Raw genomic sequence first — 5,466 nt, 5'->3', positions numbered from 1 at the left:
GACCTCTCCGCCCCCACCCCAGTCTGACCTATCACCCTCACCTTGAGCTCTTTCCACCTATCACATTTCCGACGCCCCTCCCCCAAGTCCCTCCTCCCTACCTTTTATCTTAGCCTGCTGGACAAACTTTCCTCATTCCTGAAGAAGGGCTTATGCCCGAAACGTCGATTCTCCTGTTCCCTGGATGCTGCCTGACCTGCCGCGCTTTTCCAGCAACACATTTTCGGCTCTGATTTTTAACTTTGCCAAACAAGGATGCTTACTTCACTCCATCTCCAGCAAGTACACCCTTCCATCACCAAGGTGCAATACAATTGAATTAAATGAACATTAATCCTGTAATTAAAACTATTAACAAGGACACCCAGGTTCTTGTCTTCGAAATGGGGAAAGATTTCAGAATCTGAAGCATAAAGGGACTTAGGAGACCTAGTTCAGGATTCTTTTAAAGGTTAAGTTGGCAGGTAAGGCAGTAAATACAATGCTAGCATTCATTATCAGTGCGGCATAGTGGCTCAGTAGTTAGCACTGCTGCCTCATAGGGATAGGGACCCAGGATCGATTCCAGCCTCAGTTAACTGAGTGGAGTCTGCTCTTTCTCTCAGTGTCTGCATGGGTTTCCTCCAGGTGCAGCAGTTTCCTCCCATATTAGGTGAATTGGCAATGCTAAATTGCCCATAGTGTCCAGGGATGTGCAGGTTAGGCGGATTAGCCATGGGAAATTGTAAGATTACAGGGATAGGCTAGGAGGCTGGGTAGAATGTCTTCAGAGGGTCGGTGTGGACTCAGTGGACTGAATGGCCTACTTCCCGCACTGTGAGATGATTCTAGGATTATGATAAGGCTAGAATACAGAAGCTGAGGCTGTAAAAGGCTCTGGTCAGACCGCATTTTGGAATATCATGAACAGCTTCAGGCTATATCTAAGTAAAGATGAGCTGACCTTGGAGGGGGTCTAGAGAAGGTTTACAAGAATGATCCCGGTGATGAAGGGCTTGTCATGAGGAGTGGATGAGGACTGTGGATCTGGACTCATTGGAGTTTAGAAGGATGAGGGGGATCTCATTGAAACTTATAGAATTTGGAGAAGCCTGATAGTGTGATGTGGAGAAGATGCTCCCTCTTGTCGGAGAGACTAGGTCTCAAGGGCACAATCTCAGAGCAAAGTCATGACCCTTTCGAACTGAGATGAGGAGGAATTTATTCAGCCAGAGTGGCTTACCCGTGGAACTCTCTGCCAGAGAAGGTTGTGCATGCCAAGTGATTGAGTGCATTTAAAATAGGAAAAGAAGAAACAGTATAAAAAAAGCTCAATTCTCATTTTAAAACTGAGATTAGTTGCTCAAAAGAACAAACTTGTGGCATGATATACTGTAGTATTACATTTAGTACTGAAACAGTCGTCTTTCATAAAGAACAATACACTGGAGAAATTCAGCAGGTCTGGCAGCAGCTATGTTGAGAAAAATAGTTAACATTTCAAGATCAATGATTCTTATTCATAGAACATAGAAAATAGAAACAGGGATAGGCCAGTCAGCCCTTCAAACCAGTACTGTGGCAAATAATTCCATGGGCTCACCACTTTCTGGATGAAGCAACCTCAATCATCAATGGCCTATGCCATATCTTTAAACTATGACCCGATTCTGGGCTCTGAGGTCATCGAAAATATTTTTCCTAATTTTACCTTGCCTAGTCTTGTTAGAATTTTATAGGTTTCTTTGAGATCACCCCTCATTCATATAAACTCCAGTGAATACAGACCTAACTGATCAAGTCTCTCATCATATATCACTCCTGTCATACTGGGAATCAGTCTGGTAAATCTTTGTTGCAGTCCTTCCATAGCCAAAGCATCCTTCCTCAGGCAAGGAAGCCAAAACTGCACACAATACTCTCGGTGTGATCTCACCAAGGCCTTGTACAAGTGCAAAAAGACTTGTACACAATTCAAAAGACTGCTGCACAATTCAAATCCTTTTATTTTGAAGGCTAACATGCCATTCGTCTTCTTCACCACCTGCTGCACCTCCACATTAAATTTCAGCAACAGGTGTGCAAGGACATCCAGGTCTCATTGCACCGACTCCTTTCCCAAACTATTGCCATTCATATAATAACCTGCCTTTCTGATTTTTGGTAACCAAAGGTGGATAACCTCACATTTATCCACATTATACTTTATCTGCTATGTATCTGCCCACTTACATCTTATTTAAATCATCTCTGCAGCCTCCTCACAGTTCAGCTTCCCACCCATTGTCACCTGCAGATATTGGAGATATTACTAATTTAGATGAAAGAACTAAATGTAACATATATTGTGAATTCTTGGGGACCAAGCGCTGATCCCTGTGGTACTGACTAGTCACTGACTACCACTCAGAAAAAGACTTGTTTATCACTAGTCTTTGTTTGCCAAATAGTTCCACTTCAATACACTACCATCAATTCCACGTGCTTTAATTTTACACGTAATGTCTTATATGGGACTTTAGTGAAAGCCTTCTGAAGGAAAACTATATTCACTGGCTCCCCTTTATGAAATCTACCAGTCGCATCCTTAAAAATTCCAGTAGATTTGACAAACCGGTCTCAATTACACAGTAACTAACAAACCTACTCTGCAAGGGCATATCATCATCAATTGATGTTGATATTTGCATAGATTTACATAGAATGTACAACACAGAAATAGGGCATTTTTACATAGTGACTTCACACCCTCAGGACACTCCAAAGCACTAAGCATGAATTATTTTTGAACCATAATGTCGAATGTTTGGCAGTCAATTTGTGCACAACCATATTCCAAAAGTAACAAAGAAGTAAACAACCAGTTAATCAGTTTTTCAAAGGGGTAAATATTAGCCATGGCACCAAACATTTTGTGGGTTCTTTTACTCCAGCTGAACAGGTAGAGAAGGACTCGGTTTAAAATATCATCAAAATAGTGACAAGTTCCAACAATGGAGTAGTCCTGTCACCTAAGTTATGTCCTCAAGTCTCTGCAGTGGGTTTGAACCCACTTAGGCCCCAGAGTGCTGCCACTGGGCCAAGCTCATACTCAAATACGCTATTTGCTTACCACCATGTTTTGCATCTTGGTTTCAACACAGGGCCATTTCATGAGTCAGGAAAAAGTGGAAAGGCAAGTTTTTTTTTGAGGGGGAGGAATAGTTAATTTGATTAATCCTCATTTTGATTATGTTATGTTTTTTGACTAAACTTCTGCTGTTAAGCAACGTCCTTTCTAGGCAGTGTGATGGTGCAGAATCGAAGAGGGTGGTGCTGGAAAAGCACACTGGTCAGGCAGTATCCGAGGAGCAGGAGAGTCATTATTTCGAGCATAAGCTCTTCATCAGGAATGAGAGGTGGCCCAAGGGGGCTGAGAGATAAATTGGGCTGGGGGGAGGGGGGAGAGGGGTTGCTGATAGATCGGAGAGGAGGGTAGAGCGGATAGGCAGGAAGGAAGATGGAGAGGCAGGGCACTTCAAAAGGGCAGTGCCGAGTTGAAAGTTGGATCTGGGATAAGGTGGGGGGAGGGGTAACGAGGAAACTGGTGAAATCCACATTGATCCCGTGTGGTTGGAGGGTTCCAAGATGGAAGATCAGGCGTTCTTCCTCCAGGCGTCAGGTGGCAAGAACTTGGTGGTGGAGGGGGCCCAGGACTTGCATGTCCTTGGTGGTGTGGGAGGGGGAATTAAAGTGTTCAGCCACGGGTTGGGGGGCTGTTTAGTGCGGGTGTCCCAGAGATGTTCGCTGAAACATTCCACTAGTTGGTGTCCTGTCTTCCCAATGTAGAGGAGACCACATAGAGGGCAATGAATACAGTAGATGACATGTGAGGAAGTACAGGCAAGTCTCTGTCTGATATGGAAGGATCCTTTGGGGCCTTGGAGGAAGGGGAGGACAGAGATGTAGGCGCAGGTTTTGCACTTCTTGTGATGGCAGGGGAATGCGCCAGGAGTGGAGGGTGGGTTAGTGGAGGGGGCGTAGACCTAACAAGGGAGTTGTGGAGGGAATGGTCTCTGTGGAATGCAGCTAGGATAGGGAGGGAAATATATCCCTGGTAGCGCAGTCTGTTTGTAGGTGGCATAAATGGCAGAGATTGATGTGTTGTATCTGGAGGTTGGTGGGGTGGCAGGTGAGGACCGGGGTGGGGGGTGGTGGTTCTGTCCTTGTTGCGATTGGAGGGGTGGGGTTCAAGGGCAGAGGTGTAGGAAGTGGAGGAGATGTGCTGTAGGGGACCATGAGGGTGGGGAATTTGCAGACCTTGAAGGAGGTGGCCATCTGGGATGCTCTGTGGTGGAATTGGTCCTCCTGGGAGCAGATGCGGTAGAGGCAGAGGAATTGGGAGTAACAGAGGAATTGGGAGTAGCATTTTTACAGGAGGCAGGTTGGGAGGAGGTGTAGTCCCAGCAGCTATGGGAGTCAGTGGGTTTGAAGTAGACGTCTGTATTGAATCAGTCACCAGAAATAGAGATGAAGAGGTCCAAGAAGGGGAAGCAGGTGGCCGAGATGGTCCAGATGAACTTGAGATCAGGGTGGAAGGGGTTAATGAAGTTGATGAATTGTTCAACCTCCACATGAGAGCACAAAGTGGCACTGATAGTCATCAATGTGGTGGAGCAAAAGGTGCGGAACAGTGCTAGTGCAGCTGCGGAAGATGGGCTGTTCCACATACCTGACAGAGGCATTTCCAGCTACATTCCCCCAGCCTGTCCTACCTGTCCACCTTCCTTACCACTTATCTGCTCCACCCTCCTCTCCGATCTATCAGCATCATCCCCTCCTTTCATCTACTTATCACATTCCCAGCTACCTTCTCCACAGCCCCCCATTTATCTCTCAGCCCCCTTTGGCTACCCCCTCATTCCTGATGAAGAGCTCATGCTCAAAATGCCAACTCTCCTACTCCTCCTGTGTGAGCATGTGTGAGTGCGAGTGAGCATGAGTGAGAGTGTGTGCGTTTGCATGTGCATGCTTGGTAAAGTGTGTGTGACAATGTGATGGAGTATAAGCCTGAGAGGGTGAATGCATGGATGAGAGTGTGGGGGGTGAGAGTGTGGGGTGTGTGTGTCACACGCAAACACGATCACATGCAGGCGCGCGCACACAAACACACACACACTCATGTACGCACACATAAAAGTCTATGGTGTGAATTTGCATTTGCAGAATTATATTTGCAGACACATTCTATTTTGCTCAAAAAGCACTCAATCTGTAGGCAGTCAATGCAGGCATAAATCCATGTAATAATTTATAAATTCCTACTTTGGAAATAGAACCACTCTGACTCACGACGTGATACAGACAGACTCTAACCTCACACCGTTAATGCATTGTCTGAGCTGAGATGTCAACTTAAGATTTTATATTTAAAAAAAGGTATCTTGAGAATGTGATTTAAAAGTAGTTCTGGGATTTACATATTAATGAATTGAAACCTGCAACCTA

This window comes from Chiloscyllium plagiosum, chromosome 39 (genome assembly GCF_004010195.1).
Source record: "Chiloscyllium plagiosum isolate BGI_BamShark_2017 chromosome 39, ASM401019v2, whole genome shotgun sequence".
Classification (NCBI taxonomy): Eukaryota; Metazoa; Chordata; class Chondrichthyes; order Orectolobiformes; family Hemiscylliidae; genus Chiloscyllium; species Chiloscyllium plagiosum.
Note: the sequence above shows the minus strand (reverse complement) of the source record.